Below are 23987 nucleotides of genomic sequence, written 5' to 3' on the forward strand. Positions count from 1 at the left end.
GCTCAAACTGCACCACAGACCCCGATAGAGGTTCCTTATGCGAGTATTCAAATCTATCCATGGCGCTGCCCTTCTCTCTTCCACCGCGCAGGACTGGCTCAAAGTGAACCCGAGATCCCGACACAGGTTCCTTATGCTAGTATTCTTATCTATCCATGGCGCTGCCCTTCTCTCCTCCACCTGGCAGGACTGGCTCAAACTGCACCGGAGATCCCAGTACAGGTTCCTTATGCGAGTATTCAAATCTATCCATGGCGCTGCCCTTCTCTCCTCCTCCAGGCAGGACTGGCTCAAACTGCACCAGAGATCCCAGTACAGGTTCCTTATGCTAGTATTCTTATCTATCCATGGCGCTGCCCTTCTCTCCTCCACCTGGCAGGGCTGGCTCAAACTGCACCGGAGATCCCAGTACAGGTTCCTTATGCGAGTATTCAAATCTATCCATGGCGCTGCCCTTCTCTCCTCCACCAGACAGGGATGGCTCAAACTGCACCGGAGATCCCAGTACAGGTTCCTTATGCTAGTATTCTTATCTATCCATGGCGCTGCCCTTCTCTCCTCCACCTGGCAGGGCTGGCTCAAACTGCACCGGAGATCCCAGTACAGGTTCCTTATGCGAGTATTCACATCTATCCATGGTGCTGCGCTTATCTCCTCCACCAGGCAGGGCTGGCTCAAACTGCACCGGAGATCCCAGCACAGGTTCCTTATGCGAGTATTCAAATCTATCCATGGCCCTGTACTTCTCTCCTCCACCAGGCAGGGATGGCTCAAACTGCACCAGAGATCCCAATACAGGCTCCTTATGCTAATATTCAAATCTATCCATGGTGCTTCCCTTCTCTCCTCCACTAGGCAGGACTGGCTCAAACTGCACCAGAGATCCCAGTACAGGTTCTTTATGTGAGTATTCAAATCTATCCATGGCCCTGCCCTTCTCTCCTCCACCAGGCAGGACTGGTTCAAACTGCACCAGAGATCCCTATACAGCTTATGCAAGTATCAAATCTATCCATGGCGCTGCCCTTCTCTCCTCCACCAGGCAGGGCTGGCTCAAACTGCACCAGGTATCCCGATACAAGTTCCTTATGCTAGTATTCAAACCTATCATGGTGCTGCCCTTCCCTATTCCACCAGGCAGGACTGGCTCAAACTGCACCAGAGATCCCAATACAGGTTGTTAGGAAAGATTTCGTAATTGTAGGTAATTTTCCTTCCATGTGGCAACCCCTAAACTTTTTGCTGTTGTTTTTCAGCTTGTTCTCGACTTTGCCAGAGAAGTGCAGCCTTCTGCTGCACTCCTCTGGGCTTTCGCTCCTTTCTTACGGGGAAACTGACATGCCCTTAAGACAGTCAGTACCGGGAAACGCTGTTTCCCGTAGTTTCTTTTATCATGTTGCGGCTTTCGTGCAACATGACACAAGAGGGCACTGTAAGCTAAGTTACAGCTCTCTTGGGTCTTTAGCCTTCTACAGGCCCTAGATACTCGTTTAGGATTGTATCTGATCGGTGCAAGGGATTCAGGGACGGGAATGGTGGCAGCGATCGTTTCTTGTGTTTTGAGCTCCTTTTGGCGTTCTAAGCGCGTTTTTTGCGCTTAACCCAAAATGGTGGCCTGGCTCCCAAAATGGCCAGACCACGAGGCTCCTTTGTCCTGTCCGCTGACCGTCTTGCTCCCTTCACCTTCCCCAGGTCGAGCCGACCCGGGGCCTTCCTTATTTGGGCATGTACTTTCCCGCGAAACACGATGCTTTCGCGGGCTTCTACATGTCGTATGTGTGCCTCCAGGATGTGGGCTGGGATGTCTGGTCCCAATACACATCCTGGGTGCCAGAGAGTCTAGGGTGGTGTGAATGCCTGGGACCACCGTGGTCCGTGATTGGTCCACGAATGGTGTGAGTGTTGATGAGCGGATCTCCCATTGGGTCCCCTCCGTTTTGGCGCGAAGGGAACCGTGGATAAGAGGGGGCTGGAAACACCACTACCATGTCGATCTCCTGAGTTCTCACGAACGAAGGAATACAGGAGCCAAGTATCCTGCAACCAAGAGGCTGGACCGAGGAATCGCTGGTGACCCGCTGAAGGACTGCTCCTCTGCACTGCTGTCACCTTGTGAAACCCTTTTCACCTTTGATCGAACCAGAAGGCCTGTACTGGTACTTCGACCCTTGGAATAGCGGGAACAGCTATTCTCGGCATCTTCACCATCTCCTGCCAGTAAGCCTTCGGAAGCGTCTCTGGGCCATCCACCTGACTGACCAGCTTACACGGGAGTCTTGCTCTGTAACCACCGCCAGGTTGTGTAGTATTTCGAGTCCTTGTCACTCTCACACGCTTCGTACACTTGGCGTTCCCAGGTCTGAAGTGAGTAGTGTACATTTGGCTCAGATACACACGGCCGCTCCGTTGCCCTGCTGTGGTAACAAACTGTGCGGGTTTCTTCGATTGGGACGTCTTTTTACTCAACACGACGACGAGGCGTTCCCTGCTCTTTCTTCTGAACCTGCCAGCTGCTGAAACTGACGCGGAGAAGCCTGGGTCTGCTTGCATCGGGGACCGGTGAGTAGCATAGCTAGGATCTGGTCGCCCTCCTGCAGGAGCCATTTGCTTTTCCCCGCTGTGTCAAAACGGCACCCTTTTCCGTATTCGCGCTATGCTTCTGCCCACTGTGGAGGCTGCGCTTGAGTCGCAGAACTTGTTCTTCTTTTGTGCACTAAACTGAACTGCCTGATTTCCCTCGAAGAGCTTCTCCTTTTGCCCGTTGGCACCAGCGCGTGCAGGTACTTTTGAGCACAAGGCTCCACTCTTCGCAGGGCTCGGACTTCCATCTAGTTAGGTGCCTCTGAAGGAGAACTGGGTCTAAGCATTATTTCGCACTGCCTGTCTTCCTTCCCTTTTAGGTGGACTACCCATTTCGTGCAGATAACGCTTGAGACTGTCGTATTTGTATATATATTGTATTGGTATGGTATGTGTTGGTTTACTATTGTTATATTGTGATTTTCTCGCTACGGTCATTGTTTTAAAGGCCTTGGAATAAATGTGTATATATTTTTAATATAACACCTGTTTGGAGTAGTTTGTAAGTGTTCTTGCTTTGTGTGCTCATTGCAGGCTTTCAGTCACCCTCACCCCTCTTGAGACCTAGTCTTGACCGCCGCGATTGCTACCTTGATTGGTCTGGCATGTCCAGAGGTTACCGTGTTCCAAGTAATTAGGTTGGCCTTCTGAACTTCTGCACCACCAGGACAGAGTTCAGAAATCCGTCTTAACAAATTGGTGTACAGCGGTGGGATACGACTGAAGGTATCCAGTGTTGCGCAAGAACTAAGGCATTTCGGGTTATTCCAACCAAGACACGTAGTGAATTGTTGTAGTATAACTTTAAAAAGGCCATAGTCCTATCTAACAGTATGGAAACAAATACCTTGTTAACTTTAAATGCTTCCAAATCAGAAACATTGAAAAAGATGTGTGCGGAGAGAGGTGTTATCTCTCAAGGCACGAAATTGGAAATGATCCAAAGAATCGTGGCGTGGCAAGAAGCGCAGCTAGACGCTATAACTTCTGAGGACAGTGCGGAAGGTGGTGGGGCTGCTCTCACTGGTAGAACTGGCGGTTCTGCCGCTGCACTGATCCACCGCGATCACGAGGACAGGGAGGACGAGATGTCTAATGTTTCCTCTGCTAGTGCTGATGGGGAGGCTTTGCTTGAATTCAAGAAGCAAGAGCTGCGGTTTAGGCAGCAGGAGCTTGAATTCAGCATAGCCAAACTAAAAATCGAACAGGCAGAAAAACAAAAAGACAGGGATCACCAGTTGGAACTGGCCAAGCTTCAGGTTGCAAATGGGTCCAAGGGTCCTAGACATGGGTCTGGGGCCTCCTCTCATCCACGGTTTCCGAAAGATCTGCTCAGTGTGTATGAAGAAAGGAATGACATTATGGACTGGCTGAATGCGTTTGAGTATGCATGCGAAGTTCAACAAGTTGACAATGCTGATAAGATTGCCTGGTTACTCAGCAGACTGCCCCATTGTGGCTGTAGTGCCATTATGGAAATGTCGAAGGCTGAGCGAGCTGATTTTGCAATGTTAAAGCAAACTCTCATTTTAAAGTTTGGGAAGACTCCGGCCCAATATTTGAAACGTTTCAGAGAGTATAAGAAAAAGGAAGGTGGTACTTGGGTATCTTATGTCACTGAATCCTTGAAAAACTTAACTGGCTGGGTCGAAGGTTATAAGGTTTCTACCTTCGAAGGCATGATAAATCTTGTCATGCTGGAACACATTTTTGCATCTTCTTCCCCGGAGCTTAAGCAGCATTTGGCCGATTCGAAGGAGATAGATCCTAAGAAGCTGGCCATTGCAGCAGACTTATGGGTGTCACATCGAGTGTCCCATAAGGACAAAACTCATCCTGGTAAGCAGGAGGAAGGGAAAAAGTCCAAAGATATGGAGGGTGGAGAATCTGATAAATCTTCTTCTCATAAGGGCCACAAAAAGAAAAATAAGGGTAAGACACAAGAGAACTCACAGGGTAGTGGAGGTCAGCCTCCGAAACAGAACTCTGGTTACAATAAGCCTCCCTATGTAAACAGACCCAATGGATCTTGTTTTGCTTGTGGAGCAACTGACCACGTGAAGGGGATCCCCGGTGTAAGGTTAGACCTTTGGGGGTCCACTCCGCTAATCTGGCCTTCTCCTCCTACGAGGAAGAAGAGATTACAGGAGCATCCTTCTCCCCAGACTCATTTCCCAGCGGGATAGAGGCTGAGGTAGTTTTAGTTTCCCTGGGTTCCTGGGAGCCTAAAGTCGCAGAGGCTTATGCTAGGATTCCGGATAATACCAAGCACTACTTTAAAGACAGTGTGCTGATCAATGGAGTAGATACTCCAGCTCTTAGGGATAGTGGGTGCAGTCGCACTGTAGTGGATTGTACCTTGGTAGACTCAGAGGAAGTTGCCAGAGGTACTCTGATGCCCATTAAGTTGGCTGACGGCCCACTCCGTATGTTCCCAGTAATACCTGTAAATCTTACTTTGAATGGTACAGCAGTCAGGATTCCAGTGAGCATTCAGAGAAACATCCCAGGAAAGGTCTTGTTAGGTAATGATCTCAGAGCTTTAGGGCTCGTAGGAGACACGGCCGAAAGACCCTACACACGGTCTCAAGCACGCGCAGCATTGGCCAAGACCAATACGCCGCCCCAGCCGAAGGGGAAACCCAAGGCGAAAGGAGTCAACAAGTCAAGACGAGGGAAAGAGAATATTCCCCCGAGCTCGCCTACCACTGCGGTGGAGGAAGTTGGTCAATCGCCCGGGCCTGACGAGGAGGTGGCGACGCCTGAAGTATTCGACCCCAACGATCATCCTGAACTAAAAGACTTGTTAGTTGAAGGAGGTCCTGATAGGGACGAATTCAGTAAAGGCCAACGTGAGTGCCCATCTCTGGAAGGCCTAAGGAGACAGGCCTGCTCCCAGCTTGAGGGTGAACCTCCTGGGACGCATAGGATTTATTGGGAAGGTGGACTCCTGTATAGTGAGCCCACAGAGTCTACAGAAGGAGACCATAGGAGGTTGGTGGTTCCCCTTGCTGTTAGGCCCTTCCTCCTGCAGTTGGCGCATGAAGTTCCCCTTGCTGGTCACCTTGGTATGAAGAGCACCAAGCAAAGGTTATCCATGGACTTCTACTGGCCCAAGATGGCGGTGCAAGTAGAAAGTCACTGCAGGAGTTGTGCCTCCTGCCAGTTGTCTGGTAAGGTTGGCGCGACAATCCAAGCTCCGTTGGTACCGCTCCCAGTTGTGGGGGTACCATTTGAAAGGGTAGGGATCGACATTGTTGGTCCCCTTGACCCGCAATCATCCTCGGGCAATAGGTTTATCCTGGTGCTGGTCGACCATGCAACCAGATATCCTGAGGCCATCCCATTGAAAAATGTAACTGCCAAGTCAGTTGCAAAAGCTTTACTTGGCATATTTACTAGGGTTGGTTTCCCTACAGAAGTTGTGTCGGATCGTGGCAGCAACTTTATGTCGAAGTATATGCAGGCTATGTGGAAAGAATGTGGGGTCACCTACAAGTTCTCTTCCGCATACCACCCCCAGACCAATGGTCTGGTGGAACGTTTCAACAGAACGTTAAAGAGCATGATTGGGGCTCTGGAGGAACCTCACAGAAGAAAATGGGATCTTCTTTTACCATGCTTACTGTTTGCCTACCGAGAGGTACCACAGGAGGGTGTTGGCTTCAGCCCCTTTGAACTTCTGTTCGGTCATCCTGTACGGGGACCCTTAGCCATCGTCAAAGAGGGATGGGAGATGCCGACTCCCCCTGTTACTACCAACGTAGTTGATTATGTGCTAGGGCTCAGAAAACGGATGGTACTTCTGATGGGCTTGGCTAGTTATAAATTGAAGGCAGGACAAGCGCTAGTGAAACATTGGTACGACCAGAAAGCTTCCCTCATCAACTTTACACCTGCTCAGCAAGTCCTAATCATGAATCCCATAAGGCCTTGAGCTTTACAGGACAAATGGTCAGGCCCTTACACAGTGGTGGAGCCCCTGGGTGAGGTTAACTATTTAGTGGACCTTGGAAGGCCTGGACAGGCTCCAAAAGTATTTCACGTGAATAGACTGAAGGCTTTCGTCCCAAGAGTCGAAATCGCAGCACTGCTACTGGCTTCAGATGTTGAGGAAGAGGAGTCGGAACCTCTCCCCGACCTGTTCCAAAGCGGTCCTTCAGATAGCTCCTTTGAGGGTGTCCGAGTGGCCCCTCACCTGACTTCTGATCAGCAGGCTGAGGTGAAAAGTTTGCTTAGGCAGTTTTCCCCCCTGTTTTCACAGTCGCCTGGTTTGACACCTTGGTGCAAACATAACATTGACACAGGAGACAGTGTACCTACCAAAAGTAGGGGATACAGGATGTCAGACAAATTACGGTCTTATATTAAGACCGAGGTCAACAAGATGTTAGACCTTGGGGTGATTGAACCCTCTAGTAGTCCTTGGTCCAGCCCTGTGGTTTTGGTTCCAAAGGCAGGCACTTCTGAATTGAGGTTCTGCGTGGATTACAGGGCTCTGAATGCTGTCACCAAGACAGATGCACACCCCTTGCCTCGAACAGATGAGCTGGTGGATACTTTGGGTGCCTCCAAGTACCTCAGCACGTTTGACCTCACTGCTGGCTATTGGCAAATAGCTTTAGCAGGACATGCCAAGGAGAAGACAGCATTTTCTACTCCAGACGGCCTTTACCAATTCCGGGTAATGCCGTTCGGGTTGAAGAATGCACCTGCCACTTTCCAGAGGCTTGTGAATCATGTGTTGAATGGGTTGGACGAATTCTGTCTTGCATATCTGGACGATATAGCAGTTTTCAGTGCCACCTGGGAAGACCATGTGAAACACCTCGGGATTGTGCTCCAGGCTCTTCAGAAAGCACACCTGACCATAAAGGCTAGTAAATGCCAGATTGGACAAGGCTCAGTGGTTTACCTTGGACATGAAGTAGGTGGAGGGAGGAGACAGCCTCTACCCAGTAAAGTACAAGCAGTACAAGACTGGCCTACCCCCACTACACAAACCCAAGTGAGAGCCTTCTTAGGACTCACGGGGTATTACCGCAATTTTGTGGCAGACTATGGCACCATAGCTGCCCCTCTGACTGCCCTCACAAATCCGAAGAAACCCAAGAAGGTAACTTGGACCGACGAGTGTGAGAAGGCCTTCAATGGCTTAAAAGACTCCTTGTGCCAGGCCCCTGTCCTCAGGGCCCCTGATTATCAAAGACCTTTTATCGTGCAGACGGACGCCTCTGACACTGGGATAGGAGCTGTACTATCACAAGTAGATGAGAAGGGTAAGGAACACCCTATTGGTTTTATTAGCCGCCAGCTTAAGGACAGAGAGCTCAGATGGTCCACGGTAGAGAAAGAATGTTTCTCTGTTGTGTGGGCCCTAAGGAAGCTGAGGCCCTACCTCTATGGGACCCACTTCACTGTGCAAACTGACCATAAGCCCTTAAAGTGGCTAATGAACATGAAGGGGGAGAATCCAAAGTTGCTTAGGTGGTCCATAAGTCTACAAGGCTTCGACTTCACTATTGAGCATAGGCCAGGTGTCCAACATAGCAATGCTGATGGGTTGTCCAGAATGTTTAACCGACCTGAACAAGAGACTCATCCAGGGGTGGATTAGTTCCCCCTGTCCATAGTCTGGGAGGGGCGAGTGTTAGGAAAGATTTCGTAATTGTAGGTAATTTTCCTTCCATGTGGCAACCCCTAAACTTTTTGCTGTTGTTTTTCACCTTGTTCTCGACTTTGCCAGAGAAGTGCAGCCTTCTGCCGCACTCCTCTGGGCTTTCGCTCCTTTCTTACGGGGAAACTGACATGCCCTTAAGACAGTCAGTACCGGGAAACGCTGTTTCCCGTAGTTTCTTTTATCATGTTGCGGCTTTCGTGCAACATGACACAAGAGGGCACTGTAAGCTAAGTTACAGCTCTCTTGGGTCTCTAGCCTTCTACAGGCCCTAGATACTCGTTTAGGATTGTATCTGATCGGTGCAAGTGATTCAGGGACGGGAATGGTGGCAGCGATCGTTTCTTGTGTTTTGAGCTCCTTTTGGCGTTCTAAGCGCGTTTTTTGCGCTAAACCCAAAATGGTGGCCTGGCTCCCAAAATGGCCAGACCACGAGGCTCCTTTGTCCTGTCCGCTGACCGTCTTGCTCCCTTCACCTTCCCCCAGGTCGAGCCGACCCGGGGCCTTCCTTATTTGGGCATGTACTTTCCCGCGAAACACAATACTTTCGCGGGCTTCTACATGTCGTATGTGTGCCTCCAGGATGTGGGCTGGGATGTCTGGTTCCAATACACATCCTGGGTGCCAGAGAGTCTAGGGTGGTGTGAATGCCTGGGACCACCGTGGTCCGTGATTGGTCCACGAATGGTGTGAGTGTTGATGAGCGGATCTCCCATTGGGTCCCCTCCGTTTTGGCGCGAAGGGAACCGTGGATAAGAGGGGGCTGGAAACACCACTACCATGTCGATCTCCTGAGTTCTCACGAACGAAGGAATACAGGAGCCAAGTATCCTGCAACCAAGAGGCTGGACCGAGGAATCGCTGGTGACCCGCTGAAGGACTACTCCTCTGCAGTGCTGTCGCCTTGTGAAACCCTTTTCACCTTTGATCGAACCAGAAGGCCTGTACTGGTACTTCGACCCTTGGAATAGCGGGAACAGCTATTCTCGGCATCTTCACCATCTCCTGCCAGTAAGCCTTCGGAAGCGTCTCTGGGCCATCCAGCTGACTGACCAGCTTACACGGGAGTCTTGCTCTGTAACCGCCGCCAGGTTGTGTAGTATTTCGAGTCCTTGTCACTCTCACACGATTCGTACACTTGGCGTTCCCAGGTCTGAAGTGAGTAGTGTACATTTGGCTCAGATACACACGGCCGCTCCGTTGCCCTGCTGTGGTAACAAACTGTGCGGGTTTCTTCGATTGGGACTTCTTTTTACTCAACACGACGACGAGGCGTTCCCTGCTCTTCTGAACCTGCCAGCTGCTGAAACTGACGCGGAGAAGCCTGGGTCTGCTTGCATCGGGGACCGGTGAGTAGCATAGCTAGGATCTGGTCGCCCTCCTGCAGGAGCCCATTGCTTTTCCCCGCTGTGTCAAAACAGCACCCTTTTCCGTACTCGCGCTCTGCTTCTGCCCACTGTGGAGGCTGCGCTTGAGTCGCAGAACTTGTTCTTCTTCTTTTGTGCACTAAACTGAACTGCCTGATTTCCCTCGAAGAGCTTCTCCTTTTGCCCGTTGGCACCAGCGCGTGCAGGTACTTTTGAGCACAAGGCTCCACTCTTCGCAGGGCTCGGACTTCCATCGAGTTAGGTGCCTCTGAAGGCGAACTGGGTCTAAGCATTATTTCGCACTGCCTGTCTTCCTTCCCTTTTAGGTGGACTACCCATTTCGTGCAGATAACGCTTGAGACTGTCGTATTTGTATATATATTGTATTGGTATGGTATGTGTTGGTTTACTATTGTTATATTGTGATTTTCTCGCTATGGTCATTGTTTTAAAGGCCTTGGAATAAATGTGTATATATTTTTAATATAACACCTGTTTGGAGTAGTTTGTAAGTGTTCTTGCTTTGTGTGCTCATTGCGGGCTTTCAGTCACCCTCACTCCTCTTGAGACGTAGTCTTGACCACCGCGATCGGTACCTTGATTAGTCTGGCTCGTCCAGAGGTTACCCTGTTCCAAGTAATTAGGTTGGCCTTCTGAACTTCTGCACCACCAGGACAGAGTTCAGAAATCCGTCTTAACACAGGTTCCTTATGCTAGTATTCAAATCTATCCATGGCACTGCCTTTTCCTCCTCCACCAAGCAGGACTGGCTCAAACTACACCGGAGATCCCAATACAGGTACCGTATGCTAGTATTCAAATCTATCCATGGTGCTGCCCTTCTCTCCTCCACCAGGCAGGACTGGTTCAAACTGCACAGGAGATCCCTATACAGCTTATGCAAGTATCAAATCTATCCATGGCGCTGCCCTTCTCTGCTCCACCAGGCAGGGCTCGCTCAAACTGCACCAGAGATCCCAATACAGGTACCTTATGCCAGTATTCAAATCTATCCATGGCGCTGCCCTTCTCTCCTCCACCAGGCAGGACTGGCTCAAACTGCACCGGAGATCCCAATACAGGGTCCTTATGTGAATATTCAAATCTATCCATGGCGCTGCCCTTCTCTGCTCCACCAGGCAGGACTGGCTCAAACTGCACCGGAGATGCCAGTACAGGTTCCTTATGCGAGTATTCAAATCTATCCATGGCACAGCCCTTCTCTGCTCCACCAGGCAGGACTGTCTCAAACTGCACCAGAGACTCCGATACAGGTTCCTTATGCCAGTATTCAAATCTATCCATGGCACTGCCCTTCTCTCCTCCACCAGGCAGAGCTGGCTCAAACTGCACCAGAGACCCTGATACAGGTTCCTTATGCTAGTATTCAAATCTATCCATGGCGCTGTACTTCTCTCATCCAACAGTCAGAGCTAGCTCAAACTGAACCAGAGATCCCAATACAGGCTCCTTATGCGAGTGTCAAATCTATCCATGGCGCTGCCCTTCTCTCCTCCTCCAGACAGGGCTGGCTCAAACTGCCCTGGAGATCTCGATACACGTTCCTTATGAGAGTGTCAAATCTATCCATGGCGCTGCCCTTCTCTCCTCCACCAGGCAGGACTGGCTCAAACTGCACCGGAGATCACAATACTGGTTCCTTATGCGAGTATTCAAATCTATCCATGGCACTGCCCTTCTCTCCTCCACCAGGCAGGGCTGGCTCCAACTGCACCAGAGATCACAGTACAGGTTCCTTATGGCAGTATTCAAATGTATCCATGGCACTGCCCTTCTCTCCTCCACCAGGCAGCACTAGCTCAAACTTCACCAGAGTCCCCGATACAGGTTCCTTAAGCTAGTATTCAAATCTATCCATGGTGCTGCCCTTCTCTCCTCCTCCAGGCAGGACTGGCTCAAACTGCACCAGAGATCCCAGTACAGGTTCCTTATGCTAGTATTCAAATATTTCCATGGTGCTGCCCTTCTCTCCTCCACCAGGCAGGACTGGCTCAAACTGCACCAGAGATCCCAATACAGGTTCCTTATGCGAGTATTCAAATCTATCAATGGTGCTGCCCTTCTCTCCTCCACCAGGCAGGACTGGCTCCAACTGCACCAGAGAACCCAGTACAGGTTCCTTATGGTAGTATTCAAATCTATCCATGGCACTGCCCTTCTCTCCTCCACCAGGCAGGGCTGGCTCAAACTGCATCAGAGACCCCGATAGAGGTTCCTTATGCGAGTTTTCAAATCTATCCATGGCGCTGCCCTTCTCTCCTCCACCAGGCAGGACTGGCTCAAACTGCCCTGGAGATCCCGATACAGGTTCCATATGCTAGTATTCACATCTATCCATGGTGCTGCGCTTATCTCCTCCTCCAGGAAGGACTGGCTCAAACTGCACCAGAGATCCCAGTACAGGTTCCTTATGTTAGTATTCAAATCTCTACCTGGTGCTGCCCTACTCTCCTCCACCAGGCAGGACTGGCTCAAACTGCACCAGAGATCCCAGTACAGGTTCCTTATGTGAGTATTCAAATCTATCCATTGTGCTACCCTTCTCTCCTCCACCAGGCAGGACTGGCTCAAACTGCACCAGAGATCCCAGTAAAGGTTCCTTATGCTAGTATCCAAATCTATCCATGGTGCTGCCCTTCACTCCTCCACCAGGCAGGGCTGGCTCAAACTGCACGGGATATCCCGATACAGGTTCCTTATGCTAGTATTCAAATCTACCCATGGCGCTGCCCTTCTCTCCTCCAACAGGCAGGGCTGGCTCAAACTGCACCCAAGATCCCAGTACAGGTTCCTTATGCTAGTATTCAAATCTATCCATGGCGCTGCCCTTCTCCCCTCCTCCATGCAGGACTGGCTCAAACTGCACCAGAGATCCCAGTACAGGTTCTTTATGCAAGTATTCAAATCTATCCTTGGTGCTGCCCTTCTCTCCTCCACCAGGCAGGACTGGCTAAAACTGCACCGGAGCTCCCAATACAGGTTCCTTATGCTAGTATTTAAATCTATCCATGGTGCTGCCCTTCTCTCCTCCACCAGGCAGGACTGGCTCAAACTGCACCCGAGATCCTAGTACAGGTTCCTTATGCTAGTATTCAAATCTATCCATGGCGCTGCCCTTCTCTCCTCCTCCAGGCAGGACTGGCTCAAACTGCACCAGAGATACCAGTACATGTTCCTTATGCTAGTATTCAAATCTATCCATGGTGCTGCCCTTCTCTCCTCCACCAGGCAGGACTGGCTCAAACTGCACCAGAGATCCCAGTACAGGTTCTTTATGTGAGTATTCAAATCTATCCATGGTGCTGCCCTTCTCTCCTCCACCAGGCATGACTGGCTCCAACTGCACCAGAGATCCCAGTACAGGTTCCTTATGGTAGTATTCAAATCTATCCATGGCACTGCCCTTCTCTCCTCCACCAGGCAGGGCTGGCTCAAACTGCACCAGAGACCCCGATAGAGGTTCCTTATGCGAGTTTTCAAATCTATCCATGACGCTGCCCTTCTCTCCTCCACCAGGCAGGACTGGCTCAAACTGCCCTGGAGATCCCGATACAGGTTCCTTATGCTAGTATTCACATCTATCCATGGTGCTGCGCTTATCTCCTCCACCAGGCAGGGCTGGCTCAAACTGTACCATACATCCTGATACAGGCTCTTTATGCTAGTATTCAAATCTATCCATGGCACTGCCCTTCTCTCCTCCACCAGGTAGGGCTGGCTCAAACTGCACCCGAGATCCCGATACAGGTCCCCTATGCGAGTATTCAAATCTCTCCATGGCGCTGCCCTTCTCTCCACCACCAGGCAGGACTGGCTCAAACTGAACCAGAGTTCCCAGTACAAGTATCTTATGCTAGTATTCAAATCTATTCATGGCGCTGCCCTTCTCTCCTCCTCCATGCAGGACTAGCTCAAACTGCACCAGAGATCCCAGTACAGGTTCCTTATGCTAGTATTCAAATCTATCCATGGCGCTGCCATTCTCTCCTCCACCAGGCAGGACTGGCTCAAACTGCACCGGAGCTCCCAATACAGGTTCCTTATACAAGTATTCAAATCTATCCATGGTGCTGCCCTTCTCTCCTCCACCAGGCAGAACTGGCTCAAACTGCACCCGAGATCCCAGTACAGGTTCCTTATGCTAGTATTCAAATCTATCCATGGTGCTGCCCTTCTCTCCTCCACCAGGCAGGACTGGCTCAAACTGCACCAGAGATCCCAGTACAGGTTCCTTATGCGAGTATTCAAATCGATCCATGGTGCTGCCCTTCTCTCCTCCACCAGGCAGGACTGGCTCAAACTGCACCAGAGATCCCAGTACAGGTTCCTTATGCTAGTATTCAAATCTATCCATGGTACTGTCCTTCTCTCCTCCACCAGGCAGGGCTGGCTCAAACTGCACAGGAGATCCCGATACAGGTTCCTTATGCTAGTATTCAAATCTACCCATGGCGCTACCCTTCTCTCCTCCACCAGGCAGGGCTGGCTCAAACTGCACCCGAGATCCCAGTACAGGTTCCTTATGCTAGTATTCAAATCTATCCATGGTGCTGCCCTTCTCTCCTCCTCCATGCAGGACTAGCTCAAACTGCACCAGAGATCCCTGTACAGGTTCCTTATGCTAGTATTCAAATCTATCCATGGCACTGCCCTTCTATCCTCCTCCATGCAGGACTGGCTCAACCTGCACCAGAGATCCCAGTACAGGTTCCTATGCTAGTATTCAAATCTATCCATGGCACTGCCCTTCTCTCCTCCACCAGGCAGGACTGGCTCAAACTGCACCGGAGCTCCCAATACAGGTTCCTTATGCTAGTATTCCAATCTATCCATAGTGCTGCCCTTCTCTCCTCCACAAGGCAGGACTGGCTCAAACTGCACCCGAGATCCCAGTACAGGTTCCTTATGCTAGTATTCAAATCTATCCATGGCACTGCCCTTCTCTCCTCCACCAGGCAGGGCTGGCTCAAACTGCACCCGAGATCCCGATACAGGTCCCCTATGCGAGTATTCAAATCTATCCATGGCGCTGCCCTTCTCAACTCCACCAGGCAGGACTGGCTCAAACTGAACCAGAGTTCCCAGTACAAGTACCTTATGCTAGTATTCAAATCTATCAATGGCGCTGCCCTTCTCTCCTCCTCCAGGCAGGACTGGCTCAACCTGAACCAGAGATCCCAGTACACGTTCCTTATGCTAGTATTCAAATCTATCCATGGCGCTGCCCTTCTCTCCTCCACCAGGCAGGACTGGCTCAAACTGCACCGGAGATCTCAATACAGGGTCCTTGTGCTAGTATTCAAATCTATCCATGGCGCTACCCTTCTCTCCTCCACCAGGCAGGACTGGCTCAAACTGCACCGGAGATCCCAATACATGGTCCTTATGCTAGTATTCAAATCTATCCATGGCGCTGCCCTTCTCTCCTCCACCAGGCAGGACTGGCTCAAACTGCACCGGAGATCTCAATACAGGGTCCTTGTGCTAGTATTCAAATCTATCCATGGCGCTACCCTTCTCTCCTCCACCAGGCAGGACTGGCTCAAACTGCACTGGAGATCCCGATACAGGTTCCTTATGCTAGTATTCAAATCCATCCATGGCGCTGCCCTTCTCTCCTCCACCAGACAGGGCTGGCTCAAACTGCACTGGAGATCCCGATACAGGTTCCTTATGCTAGTATTCAGATCTATCCATGGCACTGCCCTTCTCTCCTCCACCAGGCAGGGCTGGCTCAAACTGCACCCGAGATCCCGATAAAGGTTCCTTATGCGAGCATTCAAATCTATCCATAGCGCTGCCCTTCTCTCCTCCACCAGGCAGCACTAGCTCAAACTTCACCAGAGTCCCCGATACAGGTTCCTTATGCTAGCATTCAAATCTATCCATGGCACTGCCCTTTTCTCCTCCACCAGGCAGAGCTGGCTCAAACTGCACCCGAGATCCCAGTACAGGTTCCTTATGCTAGTATTCAAATCTATCCATGGCGCTGCCCTTCTCTCCTCCTCCAGGCAGGACTGGCTCAAACTGCACCAGAGATCCCAGTACAGGTTCCTTATGCTAGTATTCAAATCTATCCATGGCGCTGCCCTTCTCTCCTCCACCAGGCAGGACTGGCTCAAACTGCACCGGAGCTCCCAATGCAGGTTCCTTATGCAAGTATTCAAATCTATCCATGGAGCTGCCCTTCTCTCCTCCACCAGGCAGGACTGGCTCAAACTGCACCAGAGCTCCCAATGCAGGTTCCTTATGCTAGTATTCAAATCTATCCATGACGCTGCCCTTCTCTCCTCCTCCAGGCAGGACTGGCTCAAACTGCATCAGAGATCCCGATACAGGTTCCTTATGCTAGTATTCAAATCTATCCATGGTGCTGCCCTTCTCTCCTCCACCAAGCAGGACTGGCTCAAACTGCACCACAGACCCCGATAGAGGTTCCTTATGCGAGTATTCAAATCTATCTATGGCGCTGCCCTTCTCTCCTCCACCGCGCAGTACTGGCTCAAAGTGAACCCGAGATCCCGACACAGGTTCCTTATGCAAGCATTCAAATCTATCCATGGCGCTGCCCTTCTCTCCTCCACCAGGCAGGACTGGCTCAAACTGCACGGGAGATCCCGATACAGGTTCCTTATGCGAGTATTCAAATCTATCCATGGCGCTGCCCTTCTCTTCTCCACCAGGCAGGACTGGCTCAAACTGTACCGCAGATCCCAATACAGGTACCTTATGCAAGTATTTTTTAATCTATCCATGGCGCTGCCCTTCTCTGCTCCACCAGGCAGGGCTGATTCAAACTGCACTGGAGATCCCAGTACAGGTTCCTTATGTGAGTATCAAATCTATCCATGGCGCTGCCCTTCTCTGCTCCACCAGGCAGGGCTGGTTCAAACTGCACTGGAGATCCCAGTACAGGTTCCTAATGCGAGTATCAAATCTATCCATGGCGCTGCCCTTCTCTTCTCCACCAGGCAGGACTGGCTCAAACTGCACCGCAGATCCCAATACAGGTACCTTATGCGAGTATTCAAATCTATCCATGGCGCTGCCCTTCTCTGCTCCACCAGGCAGGGCTGGTTCAAACTGCACCAGAGACCCCGATACAGGTTCCTTATGCTAGTATTCAAATCTATCCATGGCACTGCCCTTCTCTCCTCCACCAGGCAGAGCTGGCTCAAACTGCACCAGAGACCCCGATACAGGTTCCTTATGCTAGTATTCAAATCTATTCATGGCACTGCCCTTCTCTCCTCCACCAGGCAGACCTGGCTCAAACTGCACCAGAGACCCTGATACAGGTTCCTTATGCTAGTATTCAAATCTATCCATGGCGCTGCACTTCTCTCCTCCACCAGGCAGGGCTGGCTCAAACTGCACCAGCGATCCCAATACAGGCTCCTTATGCGAGTATTCAAATCTATCCATGGCGCTGCCCTTCTCACCTCCACCTAGCAGGACTGGCTCAAACTGCAACGGAGATCGCAATACAAGTTCCTTATGCGAGTATTCAAATATATCCATGGCGCTGCCCTTCTCTCCTCCACCAGGCAGGGCTGGCTCCAACTGCACCAGAGATGCCAGTACAGGTTCCTTATGCGAGTATTCAAATCTATCCATGGCGCAGCCCTTCTCTCCTTCACCAGGCATGACTGGCTCACACGGCACCAGAGATCGCAGTAGAGGTTCATTATGCTAGTATTCAAATCTATCCATGGCGCTGCCCTTCTCTCCTCCACCAGGCAGAGCTGGCTCAAACTGCACCAGACACACCGATACAGGTTCCTTATGCTAGTATTCAAATCTATCCATGGTGCTGACCTTCTCTCCTCCACCAGGCAGGACTGGCTCAAACTGCACCAGAGATCCCAGTAGAGGTTCATTATGCTAGTATTCAAATCTATCCATGGCGCTGCCCTTCTCTCCTCCACCAGGCAGAGCTGGCTCAAACTGCACCAGAGACACCAATACAGGTTCCTTATGCTAGTATTCAAATCTATCCATGGTGCTGACCTTCTCTCCTCCACCAGGCAGGACTGGCTCAAACTGCACACAAGATCTCAGTACAGGTTACTTATGCGAGTATTCAAATCTATCCATGGCACTGCCCTTCTCTCCTCCAACAGGCAGGGCTGGCTCAAACTGCACCGGAGATCCTGATACAAGTTCCTTATGCGAGCATTCTAATCTATCCATGGCACTGCCCTTCTCTCCTTCACGAGGCAGGGCTGGCTCAAATTGCACCAGAGATCCCAGTACAGGTTCCTTATGCTAGTATTCAAATCTATCCCTGGCACTGCCCTTCTCTCCTCCTCCAGGCAGGGCGGCTCAAACTGCACCAGAGATCCCGATACAGGTACCTTATGCTAGTATTCAAATCTATCCATGGTGCTGCCCTTCTCTCCTCCACCAAGCAGGACTGGCTCAAACTGCACGACAGACCCCGATAGAGGTTCCTTATGCGAGTATTCAAATCTATCCATGGCGCTGCCCTTCTCTCCTCCACCGCGCAGGACTGGCTCAAAGTGAACCCGAGATCCCGACACAGGTTCCTTATGCAAGCATTCAAATCTATCCATGGCGCTGCACTTCTCTCCTCCACCAGGCAGGACTGGCTCGAGCTGCACGGGAGATCCCGATACAGGTTCCTTATGCGAGTATTCAAATCTATCCATGGCGCTGCCCTTCTCTGCTCCACCAGGCAGCGCTGGTTCAAACTGCACTGGAGATCCCAGTACAGGTTCGTTATGCGAGTATCAAATCTATCCATGGTGCTGCCCTTCTCTCCTCCACCAGGCAGAGCTGGCTCAAATTGCACCAGAGACACCGATACAGGTTCCTTATGCTAGTATACAAATCTATCCATGGCGCTGTACTTCTCTCCTCCACCAGGCAGGGCTGGCTCAAACTGCACCAGAGATCCCAATACAGGCTCCTTAGGCTAGTATTCAAATCTATCCATGGCTCTGCCCTTATCTCCTCCCCCAGGTAGGGCTGGCTCAAACTGTACCAGACATCCTGATACAGGCTCCTTATGCTAGTATTCAAATCTATACATGGCACTGCCCTTCTCTCCTCCACCAGGCAGGGCTGGCTCAAACTGCACCCGAGATCCTGATACAGGTTCCCTATGCGAGTATTCAAATCTATCCATGGTGCTGCCCTTCTCTCCTCCACCAGGCAGGAATGTCTCAAACTGAACTAGAGTTCCCAGTACAAGTACCTTATGCTAGTATTCAAATCTATCCATGGCGCTGCCCTTCTCTCCTCCTCCAGGCAGGACTGGCTCAAACTGAACCAGAGATCCCAGTACAGGTTCATTATGCTAGTATTCAAATCTATCCATGGCTCTGCCCTTCTCTCCTCTACCAGGTAGGACTGGGTCAAACTGCACTGGAGATCCCTATACAGGGTCCTTATGCTAGTATTCAAATCTATCCATGGCGCTGCCCTTCTCTCCTCCACTAGGCAGGACTGGCTCAAACTGCACGGGAGATCCCGATACAGGTTCCTTATGCGAGTATTCAAATCTATCCATGGCGCTGCCCTTCTCTTCTCCACCAGGCAGGACTGGTTCAAACTGCACTGGAGATCCCAGTACAGGTTCCTTATGTGAGTATCAAATCTATCCATGGCGCTGCCCTTCTCTGCTCCACCAGGCAGGGCTGGTTCAAACTGCACTGGAGATCCCAGTACAGGTTCCTTATGTGAGTATCAAATCTATCCATGGCGCTGCCCTTCTCTGCTCCACCAGGCAGGGCTGGTTCAAACTGCACTGGAGATCCCAGTACAGGTTCCTTATGCGAGTATCAAATCTATCCATGGCGCTGCCCTTCTCTTCTCCACCAGGCAGGACTGGCTCAAACTGCACCGCAGATCCCAATTCAGGTACCTTATGCGAGTATTCAAATCTATCCATGGCGCTGCCCTTCTCTGCTCCACCAGGCAGGGATGGTTCAAACTGCACCAGAGACCCCGATACAGGTTCCTTATGCTAGTATTCAAATCTATCCATGGCACTGCCATCTCTCCTCCACCAGGCAGAGCTGGCTCAAACTGCACCAGAGACCCTAATACAGGTTCCTTATGCTAGTATTCAAATCTATCCATGGCGCTGTACTTCTCTCCTCCACCAGGCAGGGCTGGCTCAAACTGCACCAGAGATCCCAATACAGGCTCCTTATGCTAGTATTCAAATCTATCCATGGCGCTGCCCTTCTCTCCTCCACCAGCCAGGACTGGCTCAAACTGCACCGCAGATCCCAATGCTAGTACCTTATGCTAGTATTCTCATCTATCCATGGCGCTGCCCTTCTCTCCTCCACCAGGCAGGACTGGCTCAAACTGCACCGAAGATCCCAATACAGGTACCTTATGCTAGTATTCTCAACTATCCATGGTGCTGCCCTTCTCTCCTCCACCAGGCAGGGCTGGCTCAAACTGCACCAAATATCCCGATACAGGTTCCTTATGCGAGCATTCAAATCTATCCATGGCACTGCCCTTTCCTCCTCCACCAGGCAGGGCTGGCTCAAACTAAACCAGAGATCCCGATACAGGTTCCTTATGCTAGTATCCAAATCTATCCATGGTGCTGACTTCTCTACTCTACCAGGCAGGGCTGGCTTAAACTGCAACAGAGATCCCGATACAGGTTCCTTATGCTAGTATTCAAATCTATCCATGGCACTGCCCTTCTCTCCTCCACCAAACAGGGCTGGCTCAAACTGCACCCGAGATCCCGAAACAGGTTCCTTATGCAAGCTTTCAAATCTATCCATGGCATTGCCCTTCTCTCCTCCACCAGGCAGGGCTGGCTCAAACTGCACCCGAGATCCCGATACAGGTTCCTTATGCGAGCATTCAAATCTATCCATGGCACTGCCCTTCTCTCCTCCACCAGGCAGGGCTGGCTCAAACTGCCCTGGCGATCCCTATACAGGTTCGTTATGCGAGAATTCAAATCTATCCATGGCACTGCCCTTCTCTCCTCCACCAGGCAGGACTGGCTCAAACTGAACCAGAGTTCCCAGTACAAGTACCTTATGCTAGTATTCAAATCTATCCATGGCGACGCCCTTCTCTCCTCCTCCAGGTAGGACTGGCTCAAACTGAACCAGAGATCCCAGTACAGGTTCCTTATGCTAGTATTCAAAACTATCCATGGCGCTGCCCTTCTCTCCTTCACCAGGCAGGACTGGCTCAAACTGCACTGGAGATCCTGATACAGGTTCCTTATGCTAGTATTCAAATCTATCCCTGGCGCTGCCCTTCTCTCCACCTCCAGGCAGGGCTGGCTCAAACTGCACCCGAGATCCCGATTCAGGTTCCTTATGCGAGCATTCAAATCTATCCATGGCACTGCCCTTCTCTCCTCCACGAGACAGGGCTGGCTCAAACTGCACCCGAGATCCCGATACAGGTTCCTTATGCGAGCATTCAAATCTATCCATGGTGCTGCCCTCCTCTCCTCCACCAGGCAGGGCTGGCTCAAACTGCACCTGAGATCCCAGTACAGGTTCCTTATGCTAGTATTCAAATCTATCCATTACGCTGCTCTTCTCTCCTCCTCCAGGCAGGACTGGCTCAAACTGGACCAGAGATCCCAGTACAGGTTCCTTATGTTAGTATTCAAATCTATCCATGGCGCTGCCCTCCTCTCCTCCACCAGGCAGGACTGGATCAAACTGCACCAGAGATCCCAGTAAAGATTCCTTATGCGAGTATTCAAATCTATCCATGGTGCTACCATTCTCTCCTCCACCAGGCAGGACTGGCTCAAACTGCACCAGAGATCCCAGTACATGTTCCTTATGCTAGTATTCAAATCTATCCATGGTGCTGCCCTTCTCTCCTCCACCTGGGGGGGCTGGCTCAAATGGCATGGGAGATCCCGATACAGGTTCCTTATGCTAGTATTCAAATCTACCCATGGCGCTGCCCTTCTCTCCTCCTCCAGGAAGGACTGGCTCAAACTGGACCAGAGATACCAGTACAGGTTCCTTATGCTAGTATTCAAATATTTCCATGGTGCTGCCCTTCTCTCCTCCACCAGGCAGGACTGGCTCAAACTGCATCAGAGATCCCAGTACAGGTTCCTTATGCGAATATTCAAATCTATCCATGGTGCTGCCCTTCTCTCCTCCACCAGGCAGGACTGGCTCCAACTGCACCAGAGAACCCAGTACAGGTTCCTTATGGTAGTATTCAAATCTATCCATGGCACTGCCCTCCTCTCCTCCACCAGGCAGGGCTGGCTCAAACAGCATCAGAGACCCCGATAGAGGTTCCTTATGCGAGTTTTCAAATCTATCCATGGCGCTGCCCTTCTCTCCTCCACCAGGCAGGACTGGCTCAAACTGCCCTGGAGATCCCGATACAGGTTCCTTATGCTAGTATTCACATCTATCCATGGTGCTGCGCTTATCTCCTCCACCAGGCAGGACTGGCTCAAAATGCACCGGATATCCCGATACAGGTTTCTCATGCTAGTATTCAAATCTATCCCTGGCGCTGCCCTTCTCTCCACCTCCAGGCAGGGCTGGCTCAAACTGCACCCGAGATCCCGATACAGGTTCCTTATGCGAGCATTCAAATCTATCCATGGCACTGCCCTTCTCTCCTCCACGAGACAGGGCTGGCTCAAACTGCACCCGAGATCCCGATACAGGTTCCTTATGCGAGCATTCAAACCTATCCATGGTGCTGCCCTTCTCTCCTCCACCAGGCAGGGCTGGCTCAAACTGCACCTGAGATCCCAGTACAGGTTCCTTATGCTAGTATTCAAATCTATCCATTACGCTGCCCTTCTCTCCTCCTCCAGGCAGGACTGGCTCAAACTGGACCAGAGATCCCAGTACAGGTTCCTTATGTTAGTATTCAAATCTATCCATGGCGCTGCCCTCCTCTCCTCCACCAGGCAGGACTGGATCAAACTGCACCAGAGATCCCAATAAAGGTTCCTTATGCGAGTATTCAAATCTATCCATGGTGCTACCATTATCTCCTCCACCAGGCAGGACTGGCTCAAACTGCACCAGAGATCCCAGTACATGTTCCTTATGCTAGTATTCAAATCTATCCATGGTGCTGCCCTTCTCTCCTCCACCTGGCAGGGCTGGCTCAAATGGCACGGGAGATCCCGATACAGGTTCCTTATGCTAGTATTCAAATCTACCCATGGCGCTGCCCTTCTCTCCTCCTCCAGGCAGGACTGGCTCAAACTGGACCAGAGATCCCAGTACAGGTTCCTTATGCTAGTATTCAAATCTATCCATGGTGCTGCCCTTCTCTCCTCCACCAGGCAGGACTGGCTCAAACTGCACCCGAGATACCAGTACAGGTTCCTTATGCTAGTATTCAAATATTTCCATGGTGCTGCCCTTCTCTCCTCCACCAGGCAGGACTGGCTCAAACTGCACCAGAGATCCCAGTACAGGTTCCTTATGCGAGTATTCAAATCTATCCATGGTGCTGCCCTTCTCTCCTCCACCAGGCAGGACTGGCTCCAACTGCACCAGAGAACCCAGTACAGGTTCCTTATGGTAGTATTCAAATCTATCCATGGTGCTGACCTTCTCTCCTCCACCAGGCAGGACTGGCTCAAACTGCACCCGAGATACCAGTACAGGTTCCTTATGCTAGTATTCAAATATTTCCATGGTGCTGCCCTTCTCTCCTCCACCAGGCAGGACTGGCTCAAACTGCACCAGAGATCCCAGTACAGGTTCCTTATGCGAGTATTCAAATCTATCCATGGTGCTGCCCTTCTCTCCTCCACCAGGCAGGACTGGCTCCAACTGCACCAGAGAACCCAGTACAGGTTCCTTATGGTAGTATTCAAATCTATCCATGGCACTGCCCTTCTCTCCTCCACCAGGCAGGGCTGGCTCAAACTGCATCAGAGACCCCGATAGAGGTTCCTTATGCGAGTTTTCAAATCTATCCATGGCGCTGCCCTTCTCTCCTCCACCAGGCAGGACTGGCTCAAACTGCCCTGGAGATCCCGATACAGGTTACTTATGCTAGTGTTCACATCTATCCATGGTGCTGCGCTTATCTCCTCCACCAGGCAGGGCTGGCTCAATCTGTATCAGAGATCCCAGTACAGGTTCCTTATGTTAGTATTCAAATCTATCCATGGTGCTGCCCTTCTCTCCTCCTCCAGGAAGGACTGGCTCAAACTGCACCAGAGATCCCAGTACAGGTTCCTTATGTTAGTATTCAAATCTATACCTGGTGCTGCCCTACTCTCCTCCACCAGGCAGGACTGGCTCAAACTGCACCAGAGATCCCAGTACAGGTTCCTTATGCGAGTATTCAAATCTATCCATGGTGCTACCCTT

This window comes from Ambystoma mexicanum, chromosome 11, assembly GCF_040938575.1.
Source record: "Ambystoma mexicanum isolate Mex_15411 chromosome 11, UKY_AmexF1_1, whole genome shotgun sequence".
In the NCBI taxonomy this organism is placed as follows: domain Eukaryota; kingdom Metazoa; phylum Chordata; class Amphibia; order Caudata; family Ambystomatidae; genus Ambystoma; species Ambystoma mexicanum.